Here is a 22,779-nt window from a genome sequence, read left to right on the forward strand (position 1 = left end):
AAAGCACCAGAACGGGGATAGTTCGCTTTTGTGCCTAACGCATTCCCCCTAATGGCAAAATTGCTATAGGCACTGTGGTTATCATAAGATGTAATATCGCGAACCAACTTGAGCTGTTTACGATTGGTGACTTCAGTTGTATGTTGCTCAAGCTCATCAAAGAATTCACACCCATTTAAGTCACCAGTGTATTCTTTTAGTTCGCCTTCAATAAGGCCTATCTCATCCCTTAAAACACTCATTTTAGTGCAATTGTTGTCAATGAGAAGTTTTAAGAACTCAATGCCAGCGTTGTTGAAAAAATTGACCAAAGTTTTAAAAAATGGCACATTAACAGTAACCCCGTTGGGGCATTTAAAGAATCTCAATCCTTTAGGGCCTATGCCCAATTGTATACAGCGCCTGAAGTAACAATTTTCCAAGTCTAAAGAACGGTATCTCTTTAACAGTTTGAGCAAAAGCCCACGTTTGTTATTCATCTCAACAGAATTAGCTGATAAATGTGGTTTACCTGATGTAGAAAAAGGATTCCTTACTTCGTTTAAAAATGATTGTACCGTTCTACAACCGGCACCAGTCCCAGCTGTAACTCCTTCACGCGAAATAGACGTCGCATTGCGGCAATAATCCTTATCGCGTTTGTCTACACCAGCTGTTACCTCTAAAACGGTGTTCAATTCATGAAAAGATGAATCTGGGCTGGAAAAATTGGCGCCACTAACGCCAATGGGTGCAACGTCAGTACGCTGTTTCCCGTTGCTCCTTGCTACCAAAACTTTAAGAGAACCCTGTATGTCCAAAAGGGTAGCAACTAATAAGTTGTTAATGGATTGATTCTCCGATGTCGGGGTAGGATGAACCGACAAATTCATCAAAACTTCATCACCGGCTTCGGACATGGTGTTGAAAGACCAAAAAACCAAATAGAAGCCCAAATAACCAATAAAACAGAATCCACAGTCCAAAGCACAGTGAAAGAAGAAAACACTCAGCAATAGCGTACAAGACCTTTAATTTCCGCTTTCGTCACAAGACTTCCTCAGAATGCAAAAGAACACCTCACTGATAACACTCTTAAATACTCATATTAATTACATACAAATTAATCTTTAAAAATCCAATTTCCAAAATTCAATCAATAAAATTCACATCAAATACTAACTTAATATTTTGTCTGCTGATCCTGTATTATCTTCTGTTATACCAAAAAATTGCTCTTTTTCTTTTAGGAAAGGTAAAAACCTAAGCACTTATTTCAATCATTATAAACACCATTCACAATCTATGCTGCTACAGATTACACAAACCACTTTGCTTGGGGATAAACTTATTGGATGTATGCCTTGTGGCCATTGCAACAACTGCAAACATATTTTAAAGACTAAAGAGTTTTCAAGTAGCAACTGTAGCACTGTTTATGATATAAAATTCTGTGCTAACTGCAATAGTGATTGGATAATCTATATGGCATGCTGCAGTTGCCGCTGCTTTTATGTAGGACAAAAGTACAGTTTTGTACCTACCATAAATGTAGATGTCCGATAGGTATGCATCTGCAGTCCTTACATATGGGTTGTCCTGCCTCAGGCAGGCTTCGGTCGGCCGGATTCCAAAGTCTGGGTCCGGCGTCGGCTGATGTCACCCTCTCCCCGACGTCAGAGCGCCTGGGGTATAAAAGTGTCAGCCGACGCCATCTTCCTCAGTTTTTCTTGCCCCAGATGCCAGGTGCCCTCTAAGGAAGGCTAAATTTGGAGAGATGCAAAAAATTCCAAACACGCACAGTAATATAAAACAAATACACCATAATAGATAACCCCAGCTAGCTATAAGAGGGATAAGTACCCAGGAAATACCACAGAGGGGAAGGAGGGAGAGTAAACCTGACTGCAGATGCATACCTATCGGACATCTACATTTATGGTAGGTACAAAACTGTACTATGTCCTTCAAGGATGCATCTGCAGTCCTTGCATATGGGTAGAATACCATAGCCAAGCTGGGGGTGGTAGAATCTAAGAAAGGGATGGTGTAGCTAAAATGCCCTGCAGGACTGCCGTAGCAAAGCCTGCTCTGGATCTGGAATATAAGGGTAAGTTGTAATGCTTGGAAAATGTATGCACGGAGCTCCATGTAGCAGCTTCTAAAATGTCCTTGGTAGCCGCCCCTCTTAAGAAGGCTGTGGAGGTGGCTGTGGCTCTGGTGGAATGAGGTCTAATGTTAGCTGGCACAGTTTTGCCATGAAAAGAGTAACAGAATCGAATGCAATTCCCTATCCATTTTGAAATTGTCTGTTTGGAAAGTACTTTGCCTTGTACACCCAGCAGCATATGCTACAAATAGCTGGTCAGTTTTTCTGTAAGTCTTAGTTCTGTCCAAGTAGTAGCGCAACTGTCTGTGAATGTCCAGGGTATACAGAAGTTTCTCCCCTTTGTTTTGTGGATTTGGAAAGAAGGTAGGCAGGTGAATAGCTTATTCAGTGAGACCCTGGATACCGCCTTTGGCATGAATGAAGGATTGGTTCTCAGTGAGACTCTGTCCTGATGAAAAATAAGAAATGGTTATACTGCCATGAGGGCCTGCAACTCAGATACTCTTCTTGCTGAGGTTATGGCCAGAAGGAAGGCAGTCTTCCAAGACAGGAACTGTAGTTCTGAAGATGCTGCTGGTTCAAAGGGAGGTAGAGTTAATTTTTCCAACATGAAGTTAAGGTCCCATGTAGGCACTGGTGGTTTTCTTGGAGGATTGATGTTTTTAATTCCCCTTAGAAACTGCCTTAGGAGAGGATGAGAGAAGACAGGTGGATCAGTATTGTATTCTGCTGAGATTGCTGAAGCATGAATTTTTATGGAAGAGTAAGAAAGGCCATTGTGGAGCATTTCTGCCAAGTATTCCAGGATATGTGCCAAGTTCATCACTGTTGCATCTACGCCCTTTGAGGTGCACCAAGTGCGAAATCTTTTCCATTTTGCTGAATATGCCTTTCTTGTGGAAGGCCGGCGAGCTTCCATGATGATGTCCTTCACTGTCTTGGATAGCTTATCCTGGTGAGGAGTCAAGGTATTCTCCAGGCTGTCAGCTGCAAGGTTTTCAGGCTGGAGTGCAGAGTTTTGTAATTGTGTTGTGTCAGAAGAAGTGGCCATAGTGGTAGAGGCCACGGTTTCGTGCGTGACATGCTCAGTGGGTACCAGTGCTGTCTGGGCCAGTCCGGAGCTATCAGAATCACTTTGGGCTGCTCCGTCCTGATCTTCAGTAAGACCTTGGTCATTAATGGAAGAGGTGGGAAAGCATACACTGTTAGAGTATTCCAGCTGAAAGAGAGGGCGTCCACTTTCCATGCTTGTGGGTGGTATGTCCTTGAACAGAATTTCTTCAGCTGATGGTTGTGGTGGGAGGCAAAAAGATCTATGTCCGGCCTCCCCCATGATTGTGTTATCTGAAGGAAAATGTCTGGGTGCAGCATCCATTCGTGTGGATCCATGAAATTTCTGCTCAGGCTGTCCGCCAGTATATTGTCTTTTCCTGGCACAAACTGGGATTGCAGCTCTATATTGATTTTTAGGGAAAGTTCCCAAAGATTCATTGCCAGCCTGCAAAGAGGGTAGGAATGGGTACCTCCTTGCTTGTTTATGTACCACATAACTGTGGTATTGTCTGTCCTTATTAGCAGGTGTCCTTGATGCAGAAAATGTTTGAAGGCCTCGATTGCATGCATCGCCGCCAGCATTTCTTTTTGGTTTATGTGCATGTGCAATTCTTTCTCTGACCATAGTCCTTGAATGCATCTGCCCTCCATGTGTGCTCCCCAACCATGGTATGAAGTGTCCGTTGTAATGGTTTGGCTGATTATTGGTTTGCTGAAGGGGCAGACCCCCGTTTGACTGGCTTGCTTGAGCCCACCACAGAAATTCCTTTTGAAGGCATGGAATGAGAGGTATCAAAGCTTCTAGGCTGTGACTGTGCTGACACCATAAACTCCTTAGGTACCACTGTAGTTTCCTCATATGTAGCCTTGCTTGTGGAATCAGAAGAATGCAAGATGCCATGTAACCCAGGGCCTGCAGGATTTTCCTTGCAGTCAGCTGAGTTTGTTTTGTCAGATTTTTGAAATAATCCGGTAGTTCTGTTTTTCTTCCGTGAGAAAAGCCATTTGGGTGGTTGTATCTAGTTTCGCACCCAGAAAAATTATCCTTTGGGATGGAACTAGTCTTGATTTGTGAATGTTGACTGTATATCCCAAAGCCTGAAGTAGGCGGATGGCATAATTCAAGTGTTTTACCAAAGTTTGTTGGCTGTCCGCTTGTATAAGGCAGTCGTCCAGGTATGGGTATATTTGAATCCCCTGAAGTCTGCAGTGTGCAATTACTGATGCCAGGCATTTCATGAATACTCTGGGCGCAGTAGATAAGCCAAAGGGCAATGCTGAGAATTGATAATGCTCTGAACCTGCAAGAAATCTGAGGTGTCTTCTGCAACTTTGTCTGATAGGGACATGTAGGTATGCCTCCTTGAGGTCTAGAGTTACCAGCCAAGACCCCTTGCCCAGCATGGGAAGGAGTTGCTGTAGGGTCAGCATTTTGAATTTTGGCACAATGAGATGTGCGGACAAGTCAAGAATAGGCCTCCATTGTTTTTCTTTTCTTGGGACAAGGAATAGTCTGGAATAAAATCCTTGGCCTTCTTCTGTGAGAGGAACCTTTTCTATAGCTTTCATTTGCAATAGGTTGGAAATTTGTTTTAAAGCCTCTGCCCTTTGAGTCGGTGGCAGGTTTGGCATGCCTTTTCTTTTTGGTAATGTATGAAAATGGAACCTGTATCCTTTGTCTATTATTTGTAGTGTCCATTTGTCCCTTGTAATACTGTGCCAATTTTTTGAGAATAAAGATAGCTTTCTGCCCAAAGGTGCTTCCAATTGAGCCCTGGTTGGCGGGGTCAAGGTAAAGTCATTGAGTCTGTCCTTGTGCAGCAGTTGTAGGTCCTGCACTACCTCTCTGGTTAGGAGGCTGCCACTGACGTCCTCTGTAGGAGCCTCTAGCTTGCCCTCTACCTCTGGCACGCCTGTTCTTGCCTCTTTGAAATCTCTCTGTGTCCGAAAAGGACCAATTCTTAGAGGGCCAATTTCTGCTGAATCTTGGTGGTTGGACCTGGAGAAAATCTTTGACTGTTTGTACAGATTTAGCCTTTTCCTCAAATTTCTTTAAGACCTCCTGAGCAGTGGAGCCAAATAACTTTTGCTTTTCCAGTGGCACATCCAGTAGCTTTGCTTCAGCAAAGCATGCCTACGTATGACTGCACCTGTCATTGCTGACCTACATGAAGCTTCCAATGCATCATAACCACACTGCAAGAAATGGTTGCTAACCTGTTGGGAGTTATGTACCAGATCCTGAAGTGACTTGCGATCTAGGGGTTCAGGTGAAGACAGTTTTTTATGCAATTCATCTAACAAATACTCTTGGTACTGTATCATATGGAAGTGACAATTTAATGCCCTCATAGAAAGAGTGGAAGTAGTATATACTTTTTTACCCCATCTCTCTAAAGCCCATCTCTCTAAAGCCCTGGACTCCCTTTCAGAGGGGAGAGGATTTTTAGTAGTGGCAGATGCAATCCCTTTAGGGCCCTGGGAAATAGTTTCAGGGTCAGCAGAGTGGGCCTTGTAAAGGAAATGATGCGAGTCCGGGACCCTGTAGTACCTATCGGGTTTGACAGGAGCCGGAGGAAGGGAGTCAGGAATAGTGCTAGACTCAGAGTACACATCATCAATGACATTCAAAACAGGAGGAATAGCCAAAGGTCTATGCTGAGGTAAATGCAAAAAAGTCCTTAATCTCTTCCTGGAATCAGAGAATTCCTGGCCCTGCCATTTGAAATGCTCTCTCATGGAGTGAAGGGTTTCCCCAAAGGACAGCTCTTCAGGAGGGGAGGCAGAGGGAATAGATTCCTCTGCATCAGAATCCTTGTAGGCCGTAAAGGCCTCCTCCTGGTAGTCTGAAAGAGCAGAGCCATCTGAGGCCTCATCAGAGGACTGGGGATCAGTGGGCTCAACCCAGGGCCTTTTGTCTAGAGGAGGTTGAGAGCCCCTGTCCGGATGTGGCTGACAGCCCCTAATTAAGGAAATAAGGTCCTCAGCTAAACTTAAAATCTGTGAACCTGTAGTGGATCCCTGAGGAATAGCCTTGGGAGGCAGAGATTTTGGCTGTTTAGCAGCTTTAGCCCTTGTGAATGCCTTTATGGACATGGATGCAGGAGGCCTGGCTGCTCCACGTGCTGGCGTAGTCTTGTCTAGGGAAATGGTGTCGGATGTTTCCGGAACACCGGTTTCTGAGGGAAATTCTATAACCGACTCAGAAGAGGCCTCCGGGGCCGAGGTTGTCGGTTGTGCGGTTTCAACGGTCGGAAGTACCAAGGACTCTGTTTCAGCCGAGACACTCACGGTAGGCCTAGGCGTGGTTTCAGCCGAAACCACGGTCCGTGTGTCGGTCCTTGTCCTTCCGTTTTTTGGTTAAATGAGAAGTCGGAGTCTCCGACGGCATACTGCAACAGTAACTAGCCCCAAAAAATTCCTCTGCAAACTCCGCCCGATGCCTAAGAGTGAGTCGGTTGAAGGAGGCACAGGCTGTACAGGCCGAGACGTCGTGGTCTGGGCCTAGGCAGGGGAGGCAGTAAGAATGGAAATCCTTATGAGGTATTTGTTTCCCACAAGTTAAGCAATTATTAACTTTAAGCGTTTGATCCAACATCAGCTGAGGCAAGAAAGAGTCCCCAACGGGGTACTCAGCTTTTGAAGTCTTCGGTAGCTGAAGTTACAGGAGCTGGCCGACCGGCACTTGCGAACTGCTTCTGCTTCCGGCACCACGCGGCAAGAAAGACTGAGGAAGATGGCATCGGCTGACGCTTTTATACCCCAGGCGCTCTGACGTCGGGGAGAGGGCGATATCAGCCGACGCCGGACCCAGACTTTGGAATCCGGCCGACCGAAGGGCTGCTTGAGGCAGGACAACCCATATGTAAGGACTGCAGATGCATCCTTGAAGGACATCATCGAGGCCATTCAAGTTACGTATCTATGAGCATCTCAGTGATATAAGGTGTAAAAAATCCAGCAATGCGCTTTATAAACATACACTCCACAGCTAGGTTTCATTTTTTTGTTATTGATAAAATTTTAGGTGATCATACAGTAAAATCAGGCTGCCATAAGAAATTAGATATCAAAGAGAAAAAATGGATAATTAAGTTGGGTGCTCTTTTTTATCCAGGACTTAATGAACATCTTTGAATGTTTTATTTATTCATGAGTTCACCAATCATGTCTAATGGTTTTTGCATCTAATTAACATTTCTGTATTAAAGGACTTTTTTTTCTTTCTGTTTTACCACACTGAAGAAGGCTAAGCTAACTCTATGCCGAAACCAGTCTGGGATTGAAGTCTGAATAATGCTCTGACCAATAAATTACTTTTCACAGCCATCCAGTTGCTGGCTTTATCTTTTTTTTTTTTTTTCACTCTAAGAAAAAACTTGACAACTGGATGGGAAATGGAAAATTCACCCCAGGGATCACTTCTGAGGCACTGCTTGACAGGAGCACAGGAAAATAATTTTCGTGGGTGGCAAAAGCCAGAAAACCTTCTTGGCTAGGCTTACATAGGCCCCAAGGCCGATAGCCTAGTACCTACCTATAAGATAAAGGTGTGAGGGGAAGACCAAGCTGCTGCTGAATAAATCAATGGAAGTTCTTGAGTAGAAAACTGAAGAGGTAGCCACAGTTGTGGTAGAATCAGCCCGTACTTTGTAAGGCAAGGCCATTCCTATCTTGTTATAAATAAAAGAGATAGAGCCAAGTAAGCCATTTAGCTAAAGTGACTTTAAATACAGGTGCGCCCAACTTCAATCCAGCAAATGATACAAACTGAACATTTTTTTCTGATATCTTTTGCCTACAAAGATAATAATGTAATTATCTATGTACATCTAAGCAGGTGTAGCAAACAGTCTCCTTTGTTGGAATAGTTCGGAAAGAATACCAGAAGATTAATATATTGATTGATGTTGATTCGTGATACCACCTTGGGTAAAAAGGATGCATACTTTCTAAGGATATGCTATACTTATGGAAAATGAGATCTGGAGTTTCACCGACCATGCCTGAATTTCTGAAATTCATCTGGCGGAGTTGACGGCAACTAAAAATAAGGTCTTTCAAGACAAAAAAATTAGGTCACAATCATGGGCAGACTCAAAGGGTAGTAGAATCAAGGAATGCAATACCAGATTGAGATCCCACAATAGAGTGGGATCTTAGGTTTAAGAACAATTTTGCTGCACAAAAAGGCTTTACATAGTTTATGAGAGGCTAGTAAGCGGCCTTCAAATCCAGTGTGGAAATTAGAAACTGTGGCTAATTGGACTCTTACTGTTGAAGAACTAGCCCCCTGGTTAAAAAACTGTATCAAGAACTCTAGTACATGATTAACTGGTGCTGAGAAGGGAACTGTATGCTTCTGGAGTAGTCCAATGTACAAATCTTTTCCACTTACTAGTGGATGGCTTAAGGGAAGACAGCAAGATGTGACAGACAGGGGAAGAGAGCAATGACTGTAGGGCAATTACTGGAATTGGAAAAACCAAGTTGTCAGCTTGAGGCTAGGAAGGTCCTGCCTATCAGATGAGACAGTAGGTCTGGAAATGGGTTCAGAATTCAAGGTTGGTGAATTAAGTGAGGCCACAGGAAGGAAAATCAAATCTGTCAAGGCCAAAATGGGGCATTGTGGATAACTTTGGTCTTCAACCTGGTAGCTCTCTGAAGTAATTTCAGGACTTGAAGAATTGGGGGATATGCGTAAAGTAAACCGAGGGGGGCAATCGTGGAGAAAGTACAGCTGTGTGCATTTACCATAAATGTAAATGTTTGAGTGTATTCACTGTTGCAGTCATCAACTAGACATCAACTGTTTGCAGTAGCCCTCAGTCAGCCTGATTATCAAAGTCTTGGGTCCTGTGTCGGTTGCCATCTCATCTTCTGTGACGTCAGATAGTCAGGGGTATAAAGCATGCAGCCGACGCCATTACATCAGTTTTTCTTGCCCCAGATGTCAGGTGGCCCCTTAATGGGAAGCAATTAAATATATATATATATACACAAGGTTATACCTCCAACAAAAAAGCAAATACACCAAAAAGCTTTTAAGTATAGTAAAGGAGAAAACAGGTATAGCCAAAAGTAGTAAAGGGCCTGGAGGGGGGTAACCAGGACTGCAACAGTGAATACACTCGAACATGTACATTTATGGTAAGTGTACACAACTATACTATGCTCTTAGTGTTTCACTGTTGCAGTCATCTCACTTGGGTAGATTCCCAAAGCTAAGGCTGGGAGGAGGAATTTAGATAGCATTAGGACCAGCTATTAGGCCCTGCAAGACTGCAATGGCAAAGCCAGCTCTGGATTTAGAGAAAATTGGCAAATGATAATGCTTGGTGAAAGTATGTACAGAACTCCAGGTAGCAGCTTCTAGGATGTCTCTGGTAGGGACACCTTTGAGAAAGGCTGTAGAGGTAGATGGAGCCCTAGTTGAATGGGGTCTAATCCCCTGTGGGATAGGTTTTTCCATGGTGCTTATAGCAGAAATTAATGCAATGGCCTCTCCATTTAGAAATGGTTTGCTTTGACATAGCCTTCCCCTCTGCCACTGCAGCAAATGCCACTAGCAGTTGTTCAGATTTCCTTTGAGGTTTAGTCCTGTCCAAGTAAAATCTAAGTTGTCTGTGCACATCTACTGAGTGCAGTATCTGTTCCCCTTTGTTCTGTGGATTAGAAAAGAAGGTTGGCAAATGAATGGACTGATTAAGAGCCACACTGGATACCACCTTGGGCATGAAAGAGGGATTGGTCCTAAGGGACACCCTGTCCGCATGAAAGATGATGAAAGGCTTCACTGCCATAAGGGCCTGTAATTCAGATACCCTTCTTGCTGAAGTGATTGCTAAAAGGAAAGCTGTTTTCCAAGAAAGGAATTTTAACTCTGCAGTTGCAGCTGGCTCAAAAGGAGGCACATTGAGTTTTTCCAATACAAAATTAAGGTCCCAGGCTGGAGTTGGGGCTCTCCTGGGTGGTCTTAAGTTTTTGGCCCCTCTGAGGAACTGCTTGAGCAGTAGGTGAGAAAAGAGTGGTGGTTCTGTGTTGTAATGAGCTGAAATGTCTGAGGCATAAATTCTGATGGAGGAAAAGGAAAGGCCCTTGTGAAGCATCTCAGTTAAGTATTGAAGAATCTGAGGTAAATTGGGCGCTGCTGTGGCCATCCCTTGAGTTTGGTTCCAGGCACAGAATAGCGTCTATTTTTCAGCATAAGATTTTCTAGTACTAGGCCTCCTTGCATCCAAAACCACATCCAACACTTGTTTACCGAGGGATGGTAATGAAGAGGTTAGGTAATTAGCCAGGCTGCCAGGTTCAGGGTTTGAAGCTGGGGGTTTAGAATCTGGCTCTCCTGCTGAGTCAGCAGGGTAGGGGTCTGAGGTAAGTGCCATGGGGCCATCTGTGACACTGCGCAAGAGGGGGTACACCAGTGTCGGCGTGGCCAGTCTGGTGCAATCAGTATCATCCTTGGTTTGTCCTGTTTGATCTTTAGTAGTACTTTGGAGAGGCAGAGGAGGAAAGGCATAAACTGATAGTTTTTTCCAGCTGAAGGACAGAGCATCCACTTTCCAAGCTTGTTTGTGGGGATTCCTTGTGTAGAAATTGTCCAGTTGGTAGTTCTGGGGGGAGGCAAACAGGTCTATATCTGCGATCCCCCATTTGTTGATCAACATGTTGAAAATCTTTGGTTCCAGTTTCCACTTGTGTGGGCCCATGAGATTTCTGCTTAGTTCGTCTGCCAGTGTATTTAGTTTTCCTGGCAGGAATTGAGCCTGTAGATGCACTTGGGTAGCTCAAGGATGTATTCCACAGAGCCATGGCTAGTCTGCAGAAGGGGTAAGAATGGGTAGCCCCCTGCTTGTTTATGTACCACATAACAGCGGTGTTGTCCGTTTTTACCATTAATTGTCCTGAAAGAATGTGGTCCTAGAAGGCTGTCAGAGCATTCTGTACAGCTAACATTTCTTTTTAACTGATATGCAGGTGCATTTGACTTGGGTTCCATTTGCCCTGAATGCACTTCCCTGCCAGGTGAGCCCCCCATGCATGGTATGATATTGTCTGTTAGGGTTTGGGCGGAAGGGGGTAGAGTGAATGACAGCCCCTTGTTTTGGTGGCAGGCCTCTGCCCACCAAAGGAGTTCTAACCGTAGGCAAGGTATGATAGGAATTACTGCTTCTAGATCCTGAGAATGTTGACACCATAGGCTTTTTAGATACCATTGTAGTTTCCTCATATGCAGTCTTGCATATGGAATCAGTAGAATGCATGAGGCCATGAACCCCAAAGCTTGCAGTATTTGCCTTGCAGATAAGCATGGCCATGTGTTTGAAGTTGTCAAATGAATTTGTTTCTCTGGCGTGAGAAAAGCCAACTGGGAAGTTGTGTTCAAGCTTGCTCCCAGGAATATAATTTGTTGACAGGATACCAGGTGTGATTTCTTTTCATTTATGGTGTACCCCAGACAAGTTAAAATCTTTTGTACAAATGCCAGATGATTCAGAAGTATGTCCTAGCTTTCTCCCTGAATTAGACAATCATCCAGGTATGGGTATATATGAAGATTTCTTTGCCTGCAAAATGCAATGACTGGAGCTACGCACTTTGTGAATACCCTGGGCGCAGTAGATAAGCCAAAGGGCAGTGCAGAGAACTGATAGTGCATGCAGCCTGCTTTGAAGCATAGGTATTTTCTGCATGTTCCCTGATTGGGATGTGCAGGTAGGCTTCCTTTAAATCCAGTGTTGCCGACCAGGCATCTTTGCCCATCATGGGAAGCAACTGGTAAAGAGTTAAGCATCGTGAATTTTGGAATCACTAAAAAGGTGTTTAGGATAGACAGGTCCAGGATAGGACGCCATGAGTTGTCTTTTCTGGGTACCAGGAAAAGTCTTGAGTAGAAACCTTGTCCCTTTTCCTATTCTGGTACAGTCTGAATAGCCTTTAATCTTAAGAGAGAGAGTACTTACTTTTGAGCCTCTGCCCACTGATTTGGGGGTAGATCTGGCCAACCGTTTGGGGTTGGTAACGTGTGGAAGTGAAATCTGTATCCTTGGGAAACAGTTTAAACCCCATTTGTCCTGGGTAATGAGTTTGCAGTTTTTTGCTTGCAGAGCAATCTTTCCCCCTAAAGGAGCAGTCAGTTGAGAAGTGCTTGGAAGGTTTAAAGGTAAGTCATTGAGACAGCTTACCATAGGGGGGGAGTCTGACTACTCCCAGATTTGGAAGTGGGAGCCCCCCACTGCTTAGTCCTGTGCGTACCCTGGGACTGAAGCCTGGGTGTTCTGCTGGTTCTGGGTTTGAAATGAAAAGGCCTAGAAGAGGCAGAAAAGGATTAATTTTTTTGAGGGCCAATGCCTACTAAATCTAGGAGGCTGCACTTGTAAGAAATCTTTAACAGTTTGCATAGATTTAGCTTTTTCCTCCATCCTTTTAAGAACTTCTTCTGCTTTGTCGCCAAACAGGCGGTCCTGATTTAAGGGAGCATCCAGCAGTTTAGTTTTAACATGATCTGGGCAAAGATTGCACCTTTAGCCAAGCATGCCTTCTAAGTACAGACCCAGTGACAGCAGCCCTGCAAGATGCCTCTAGTGAATCAAAACCACATTGCAAAGTATGTTTTCCAATCTGTTCAGCAGAATGCATTAAATCCTGTAAATCCTTATTTTCAACACAATCAGGAATCTTCATTTTCTGTTTAAGCAATCCAATAATATGCTGATGATACTTTAACATATGAAACTGGCAATTTAAGGCCCTGATAGCCAAGGTTGCAGAGGTGTATACCTTCTTACCCCATCTATCCAGGGCCCTGGAATCTCTATCAGAGGGTGGTAGGATTTTTGGCAGTAGTAGCCTTAATGCCCTTGGGTCCCTGTGAAATGGTCTCAGGATCCGCAGTATAATTTTTAAAAAGGAACTTGTGAGAATCAGGAACCCTGCAATATCTATCAGGTTTTCTGGGAGCAGGAGGTAGAGAGTCAGGGGCCAAGCTAGATTCCGAAAAGCATAGTCAACAATGTCCAGCACAGGAGGGATAGCTAAATCCTGTGTTGGGGCAGAAGTAAGAAGTCTCTAAGCCTCTTTTTAGAATCAGAGTAATCCTGGCTTTCCCAGTGAAAACGCTCCCTAAGAGTATGCAAGGTTTCACCAAAAGAAAAATCCTCTGGGGGAGAAGCAGAGGTAATAGAGTCCTCTGCATCAGAATCCTCATAGGTAGATAAGGGTAAATCCTGGTCATCAGAGAAGACAGACATTTCAGAATCCTGGTCAGAAGTATCGTACGCAAATTCAGTCCTAGGTCTCTTAGAGGGGGAAGGTTGGCTTCCCCTAATTAAATGTAATAAGGTTTCAGCCATTCATATCATTTGTTTTTTAGGCATAGAGGCCTAACCATGTGGTCTGGGCGTCGGTTTCCTAGGCATGGTTCGAGTTTTAGGCCTAGAAGAAGATGACGTCGGTGTAATATGCAAGTCAGTAGGCCTGAATACACCCTCAGAAGTCGGTGCCTGCACAGCGGTTCCGGACCATCCAAGGTAGAGATATCCGCAAGGTTCCACAGTTTAAGCATCTCGCAGCATACCAGACTCCCAATGGGTCTCAGGAGAGGCCTACGAATCTGAAGTAGTGGGTATCAGGGGCTGCGAAAGCACCTCACTGAGTACCGGCGACTAGCTTAGGAGAAGCGTCGTCGGCAGCTTTGGACTTAGGCGGCCTGTCTCTGTCTTTAGCTTTGCTTTTTTTCAGAATGTCGGCAGTCGGGTGACTTACCGAAGACATAGTTGGATAATTGAACCGAGTACCAAAATATTAAACAGCAAAAATGTACCGATGATGAATAGTTTGTGGATTGACTAAGGCACAAAACTGACAGCGAGGTACGTCATGGTCAAGGCCTAGGCAAGGAATACAGTACGAATGAAAATCTTTATGAGGTATTTGCTTTCCACAAGAAATATAATTATTGACTTTTACTGACATCGGTTTAAAGCAAGAAAAACTTTCCCCAATGGTGTACTTAGCTTTAGCTGAAGACTTCAGTTCTGAAACACGAAAACGAAAATTTCAGGAGTCAGCCGACCGGCACTTGCGAACTGCTTCTGCTTCGGGCACCGCACGGCAAGAAAGACAGATGTAAATGGCGTCGGCTGCATGCTTTATACCCCTGACTACCTGACGTCACGGAAAATGAGACAGCAACTGATGCAGAACCCAAGACTTTGATAATCAGGCTGACTGAGGGCTACTGGAAGCAGATAACCCAAATGTGATGACTGCAACAGTGAATCACGAAGAACATCAGCATCCCTAGGTGACTCCCCCTGAGGAGGGGGGGGGGGGGATCAGGCAAAAATTGTTATTTAGGGGGATGCAAAGAGGTTGCAGTATGGCCATCCCCATTTGAGGAAAATTTGTTCCGCCACTTTCTGATTGAGGGACCATTTGTGAGGTAACAGTATGCACCTGCTCAGCACGTTGGACTTCCCTGGAATATGCTTTACTAAGAGAAAGTGGCTGGAAGATATTTCCCACTGCCACACCTTTAATGCTTCTTGAAACGGGGAATACAATCTGGTTTCGCCTCGTTTGTTGATGTACCAAACCACTGACGCACTATACGTTTGAACTGCAATCGTTCCTAATGGTAGAGCATCCTGAAAGGCTTGCAAAGCTAAAAGCACTGCTCTCAACTCCAGAAGGTTGATAGGCAAATTGGCCTCTTCTGGAACCACATGCCTTGGACTGCCTCTCCCAGGCAATGACCCTCCCCCCCCAGAAGCGTCTGCGGCCACTATGGCCTTGGTCAGTGAGGGGACAAATAGCCTTGTAGTAACCAATCCGAATGGATCCACCACGGGACTTTTCTTGCAAGAGTTTGCAATACGTATCGGGGCTGACCAGGGCTGTTGAAGAATCGACCACGGAGATGCCACCATCCTCTGCAGAATTCTCATGTGAAACCTGGCAAGTGGAGCAAGGGTTATCACTGTTGCCAGAGTTCCCAAAGCTTGTAGTACTAGGCAAGCCGAGATTGTGGTTCTGCAAAGTATCTTGTTGACTTGTGACCTTAAAGTTTGAACTCTGGAAAGGGGAAGAGAAGCTACTGTTGACCTTGTGTCTAGTAGAGCTCCTACGAATTCTAGAATTTGAGCTGGCTCTAGATTGGACTTCAAAATTTATGGTTATTCCTAATCTTGTGCAACCATGGATAACCTGTTCTGCCATAATGAGTTGATGCCTGATCGCAGCAGTATTTAGCCAGTTATCCAAGTATGGAGATGCACGGAATCCCTGCAGTCTCCAGTGAGTTGCTACCATTGCCATACATTTGGTGAACACCATGGGGGCTGTGGTGAGCCCAAAGGGCAATGCTCTGAACTGATAATGACTGGCTGTTAGCCAGAAGCGCAAGAATCTCCTGGATCACCTGTTTATTTTTATATGACAGTAGGCATACTGGAGATCTACTGAGCACATCCAGTCCTTATCCAGAAGAATGGACTGAACCACAACCATCCGGAACTTTCTCCTTCAAACAAATGTTTAGATTGCAGAGATCCAGAATTAGTCTCCAATCTCCTATTTTCTTTGGCACAAAAAAAATTTCCGGATCCTTTCTGGTGTGGGGACGTCATAGATGACTCTTGTCTAGCAGCTTTTGTATCTGTACAGCTGCTTGATACCTCTGATTGGGTGGAACATAGGGGATTTTCCTGGAAGTTGGAGGAGAAACGGAAAATTAAATTATATATCCTCTGGATACGATCCTCTGCACCTAAGTATCTTATCTTTAGCCAGGGTCTATGGGGCAAGGACAAATGACCCCAGATTGCTTCCAGAAGGGGACAATCGTGTTTCAATTCAGGAGTTCTGGAAGGGTTTGCCAAAGAAAGATTCTCTGGACCCTTGATGTTGCGGGCCTCCTCTGCTGCAAGGGCGATGTCTACCATTTGAGCTTCCCTCTCTGTCTCAGGGGAAGACACTCCAAGTGTGGCTTGGAAAGATCCTTGCGATTTCTTGAACCACATTTTTCCACTTACCTGATGATTCTTTGAGAAGGATGTTTGGGGGGGTGGAAAAAAGCACGCCCCCGACAGAAAAATCTTTCCATCCTTCTCACACCTGGATAACGTATCTTATACTCTGGGGCCTAAAAGACAGGTGCCGTCAAAAGGAGCACTGACGAACACAGACTTAAAAGGGTCTGCAAAGTGGCACAAGCACATCCAGGCGTGTTCTCCTGACGGCTACACCTGAACCCACTGCCCTAGAGGTTCCTTCTGCCACACTGGATATAAGCCTCATGGACGAGTTTGATATCGACTGAAGGGCCGCCAGTGGTGAGGTGAGGTGACTGAATCCTTCACCTCCTCTGTGACACGGTTCCTGCAAGGGTATCCGAGAGTTCATTTATCAGATCCCTTTACAATCTGATGAAATGTGCCAGGTAGGTCAGGGACCTCAAGGCAAAGGTCCCTGAAGCACAGACAAGCTTCCCAAACCTGTCCATGGACCGCAACTCCTTGTCGGGGGGGGGGGGGTGAACTTTTGTCGGCTGGTTCCTTCCTGGTGGCTGCTGCTATGACCACAGGGGGCCCTAGGACCAGAACCGTAGCTCGAGAGTGAAATAACAACGTCTTTCACCTAATGATGGCAAATGAGACTTGAGGTACTGGGCAGCATGCATTGTGGGTAAGAGAGAAGCTCAAGAGTTTTGTATTGCCACAAGCATTTACAAGCGGCCGAGTCGGATCTGACGCCTCAGATCCAAGCCAATCAGTTGAGGATGGAATGGAAATTAACAGCAGATCAATAAACTTTAGGAAAATCTACCAGCAGCAAAGCAATGCACAGAGTTTATTCATAATTCACCCACTCCATCCCAACAGAAACAGCCAGCATATTAGCTGACATGTTAAAGTAAAATCTGTTCCCCCATCTTGCTTCCTGCCCATACGGTATTAGGTCTGTCACTCCATTGATCACCTTTGAATAAATCATAAATGCCTTTGAAGCAGTAAAGACATTGGCTCCATGGGACCCTAGTGTGTACTAGGTTGCTTTCTTGCCACTGATTAGCACTCAATCACTAACCTACTCCTAGAACAGTTTAGCTTCAGCCTCCCAACTGGCTTCATATCAGACATGGAAAACATCAGTGGTCTGGGCGACCACATCACTGATCCAGGAAACTAAAGACTGACTAGCTTTACCAGCCACATCTGTAAGTTAATGAAATACATAACCATTGACCTGAAATAAAAGATACTGGCCGCAAGCAGTTGTCAAAGAAGACTCCAAAGGCCAAGAGAGTAGGCTGAAGACCTGAAGTTCACTGGAGAGAAAGCACAGGAGTTCAAGGAAATACCCAGGAGTGTAGCACTTCAGGAAGAAGAGGAAACAGGTGGAGTTGAAGAATAGCAACACCTCAAAACAGCATAGGCAAGGACTATAGAACAGATATGCAGCTGAGCCAGGTGTGGAAGCAAGGTACACAAGGAAAGCTGGTGTCATAATACAGAAGTCCAAAAAGTCATCAAAAGAAAGGAGTAAAGGAAAAAGTGGGAGACAGTAAAAATGCACCAGGCTAGGAAGGAATACTTGCTGGCTAACAGAGAAAAGGAGGAATGGCAATAGCAAGTTAAGCATAAGAGGCACTCTACCAGTTTCTGGAAACTTGACTCAGTAAATGGCACAGAATTATCAGGGTGCAAGGCAAACACACAAAGATAAAGAAGCCAGACACCCATCATAAGGAATGCAGGCAACAACCTGCTTAGCAGCCCACAGGACATCAAAGGCAGATGGAAGGAGCACTTCCGGCAGCTTCTGAACAAAGAAAACCCCACAGAAGATGTACTGATGCAGATACAGCTTACAGTCAACTCATTCCCTCCAGTACAGCTCTTTTGAGTGTGTATGTTTAACTCCCAAAGGGTGTGGCTTGAGCCTTTAAAATAATGAAGTTACCAGCCTACAGTTCAAGCAAGTCTTCATATCTCTTGAAGCATAAGTGTTTCTAGAAAACTGTAAAAGGCAAACTATTCAGTATAAATTAGTCTTTACGTTAGTGACATTCATGCAGTTCAATGCTTTAAACTAGATTTTATAAGGCAAAATAAAGGCAGTGAATATTAATTTTGTACTGCTGTGTAAACAGCTTATGATCTCAGTAATCATTTAAGCAAGACGCATACCGCCAGCATGATTTTCTTGATACAGCTGTGAGCTTTCATATGAAGCTACACAGTTGTCTCCATATTACCTGAATGTTGAGATATTTAGAGAAATATGAAAATTACAATAAAAACAGTATACAAATAATATTCAATATCTCTTTAGCTGCATTAGACACTGGGCAAATATCAATACAGCTGTTTTTGTCATCATGTATGCTTTAAGATGATGGGCCGGATTCACAAAGGCTTACACGGAGTCTTAGAGTAGTGCAAGACTCCATGTAGCCTTCGCGATCCAGGAACAGCCCAAAGTCCGTGTAAGAGTCAGTCTAACACGGCTCTTACACGGAGTGGGCGTGGCTAAGCTAATCAGCCCACTTGCAGCCGAATAGCATGCAAATGAGGCTGATTAGCGATCCAGGAAGCCAAGAACAGCCCGTGTAAGAGCCGTGTTAGCTGCAGAAATGTACTCAGTTGACAACTTAGTACGTTTCTGCAAACGCAATGGAGCCATGTCAGCTCAAATAAAGGGTGCATATGTTATAGGCAGCATGCCAATGGCCAAATATGTGGCCATTGGCAATGCAACCCCATGCAAAAATATTAAAATATATATTTTTTTTCGGCAATTGCCGATGTGTAACCCAGCGCAGCCCCGCAAGGCTGCGCTGCATAAACATAAAAACGAAGGTTTTAAACCTACAAATGTAGGTTTTATGCAATACATGGAATGTCAATGGAGGGACCAGCATAGGAAAACCAACATGGCCACCGTGTAGTGGTTGCCAAGGGGGGAAGCCAAGTCTAAGAGATGTAACTAAGCATTAGTAGGCAATCTGATGCAAATTAGGGTAAGGATACTGAATTCCACTGTCACATAGCAAATGAGCACAGTCTGAGTAGTGTAAGAGTTACAGAAGGGGGAGGAACAGAGTAGGAGATAGGTGACATCACAGGGGGGAATGGCAGAAAGGGATAAAAGTCATTGGAAGGTAGAGTTACATGACAGATGTCAGAGAGGTATCAAGGAAGGAGGTGTGCCTCCAAGTAAACATGAGAAAGCCAAGAAATGGAAGGTGTACACTGTTGCCTACACCAAAGTTTCTTGCTGGACGTATCTTGCGTGTCGCGCCATGAAGTAAGGCGGTGTAAGCGTGTAAGGCAGTGTGCGCGCGTGTAAGGCAGACGAAGCATGTGGGAGCGTGTTGGGAGATGTTTAACACTGTATGCGCGGGCGTGCACGCGTTTAAACCCGAATAAGCAGATTCTGAACTGTGTAAGTATGTGTGCGCGCGTGTAAGCCACTGTGAGCGTGTTTCTGCTGGTTTGAACACGGCTCCACCCTGAGGAAACAGAGGAAAAAGGAAGCAACAGATGTACTAGGAAGTTAGCAGGGAATACTGCTGGAGCTAGCAGGTGAAAACAATTAGATGCAGGCAATTACACAGGCAGAATACTAGGCCAGCCAAGCACTTAAAACTATGCAAACAGCAGTGCAGAATGTTTCTCTCAAGAGACACTGCAAGACAGGAGTTAAGTTATCAGAAGTGAAAACTGAAAAAGCTGAACTCAGAGCAGAAATGTTAGGGGCTGCCATAGCTGTCATAATGAGACATAGGCGACTTGCTGAGGGTGGTGACAATGCAGATGGTGCCAGACAACCCGCAGTGAGGAGGCGGAGAAGAGTGTACAGGCCCAGGGTCACCTACCACGGGTTACATGAGCTGGAGATAGTAGAGCTATAGAGTGGACAGAGACCTCCTGCAGCAAATAGTGGAGCTGTGCAGGCCACGCCTCACACACAGAACCAACAGAGGGAACCCATCCCAGTGGAAACCAAGGTATGTGTTGGCCTAAGAATACTAGCAACAGGTACCTTCCAGAGACCAACTGGCGATATGATGGGGATATCACAGGCATCAGCTTCCAGGGTACTGCACCAGTTCCTGGATGCCATGTCAGCACATGTCGGTGATCATGTATACTTCCCCAATGCCCGTGAGGTATTGGCCAGCAACATGCGTCTCTTCCAGCAAATAGCGGAATACCCTGAGGTACTGGGTGCCATAGACTGCACGCACATACGCATCAAAGCACCAGCAGGAGAGCGGGGTAGGGCCTACATAAACTGCAAGGGCTTCCCCTCCATCAACTGCCAGGTGGTGTGTGATGCCCAGGGCATAATAATGAATGTGTGTGCTGGCTGTCCTGGGAGCTACCATGATTCCCACATCTGGCATTTGACGCAGCTGTACCAGACATTTGCCAATGGGGACATCCCACACGGACACCTAGTGGGTATGTGTTTGTGGTGTGTGTGGTTACCTTCTCCTACTGACTTGTTTTGGGTGTACTGAGTTGGGGGAGCTCTGCCTCCGGTTTGGATGGATGGTTGCATCTCTCACATATATTTGTATTTTTTGGGTGGAGTTGGTGGTTGTCTGTGTACTTGGGGCAGGTGTAACATTGCCTCAGGATTCACAGATTCCACTTGTTGTGCCTGGCCTTACTGGATTGCATGTGTGGACAGATTATATTGCCATACTTCTGATCAGTAATTACGTCATTGTTCATGCTTGCTCTATCATGTAGTAGCTTCCTCATTCTCTTGCATGTTTTGGTTATGGCTGGTGTCCACCATGCCAGATTTAGGCACTGTGTCTTGTTTTAATTTGGGACTGCATAATCCAAGCATTCCTGGCAGTGTTCATGGAATGGCTGTCTTACAGGTTCTGAGCGGCCCATATTTTGCACCTGCACAGGACCTTTCATGGATTCCACATCAGTTTGGAGGTGTGCAAATAATGCTTAGCACATGTTTTCCACTGTGATTTCCCAGACAGGGACTGTGGTCAGGATTTGTATATCCAGTGTGATTACTATATGGTCTGGTGTTACCAGTGAGCAATACACTTCTCATCTTGACATCCCGCACTCCATGTTGCTGATTATCACATCCAGTATGCTTGCCCCTGTTGTGGGTGTGCTATGTTCCTGGGCCTTTTGGTTTGTGAATTCAATGACCTTTTGTCCTACACTGTTGCAGCTGGTATAATGCTCCCAGTCTATGTGTCTGGGTATTTGCAGTTGCCCAATATAATGTGGTTTGGAGGACTTGATATATTCATGTATTCCAGCATGGGCCCGATGCAGTTCCTGGTGTTGGGCCAGTACTCTGTAGCAGGCTATACACTGGGGGGCAGTTTTAGCCACTGTTACTTGAGCATGGCTAGTCCATGCTGCTTTTTGTGGTGGTACCAACATGGGGGTGTGGTTATCCTTGACAATTCTTGCTGGTCACCCTCCTTTTGTAGCTTGTTCCAAGTGTTGAGGATGTACAGCACAGTATGAGGTGTAACCTGGTAGTGTTAGGGTGCTGTTGTGAGCCTTGCCTCAGTATTCTGTTACAGCACAGTTATCAACATTCTCCATACTGGGTGGGCTTAGTCTGCATGCATCTTGCACACACACCTGAACAGGAACGCCATAATGAGGCACACGCACAAACACGTAATGTAATAGAGCGTGTGTTTGGGCTGCTCAAATCACGGTTCCGGTGTCTGGACACATCTGGTGGAGCCTTGCAGTACACACCAACTACATGTACCCAAATTGTCATGGTATGTGCTATGCTACATAATATGATCATGCGAAAACAGCTGCAGCAGGACCAGCATGGGGCTGGGCCAAACAGCCCCCCACCATCGCCAAGGCGACCACAGGCACAGCGTGACTCGGAGGAGGAACAACCTGAGCCTGCCCCAGAAGGCAGAAGGAGGCGTGCCCAGTATGCCCTGGCCTTGGCAAAGAGGCAACGCATAGCACATACATTGGCTCAGTAGGAACCTTGGGAATGATGCCCCTCTCCAACTCACCATATAGTAACAGGGATGCCTAATGTGACACAACCTGCTCACAAACATGTACAGGGAAGTGTAATATGTGCATCCGACAGAGGCAGCCCTGCAGCACCACCTGAGGCATGAATGCTATGTGTCAAGTAATGTAACACCAAGTACCATATGCACACCTGAGGACCCCGTCTAACATCCTACCCTCAACAAGCAGCATGCCACAACAGGACAACGAGATGATGAAGTGCAACAATTTCCAAAGTAATGCAGTTAGGCAAAGGGGACCCACTGTGTGCCAGTCTGGGATGACATGCTGAGCATGACATGATGCACCACCTGCCAGGACTGGCGTGCACCTATCAGTGCAGGCCGTATGGATACTGGCAAAGGCTGTTGTCATGCATAGTGTGCCCTGAATAGGAAGGCGCAGAACACAAACCTATCTCCATAGGTACCAGAACGGATAAGAATCAGATAAGGGATAAGGTCAAACAGCAAGATGCATGCAGACTAAGCCCACCCAGTATGGAGAATGTTGATAACTGTGCTGTAACAGAATACTGAGGCAAGGCTCACAACAGCAACTAACACTACCAGGTTACACCTC

At 45.3% G+C, this 22,779-nt stretch overlaps 1 protein-coding gene across 2 annotated transcripts in view; it reads right to left on the reverse strand.

The window, feature by feature from the left end:
- The window catches only part of GSPT1 (G1 to S phase transition 1), a 960,922-nt gene that overhangs the window by 754,684 nt on the left and 183,459 nt on the right, over positions 1 to 22,779 (reverse strand). The gene's annotated exons all lie outside the window — the stretch shown is intronic.

Source organism: Protopterus annectens, chromosome 12.part0 (genome assembly GCF_019279795.1).
Source record: "Protopterus annectens isolate FY-2018-M chromosome 12.part0, PAN1.0, whole genome shotgun sequence".
Classification (NCBI taxonomy): domain Eukaryota; kingdom Metazoa; phylum Chordata; order Ceratodontiformes; family Protopteridae; genus Protopterus; species Protopterus annectens.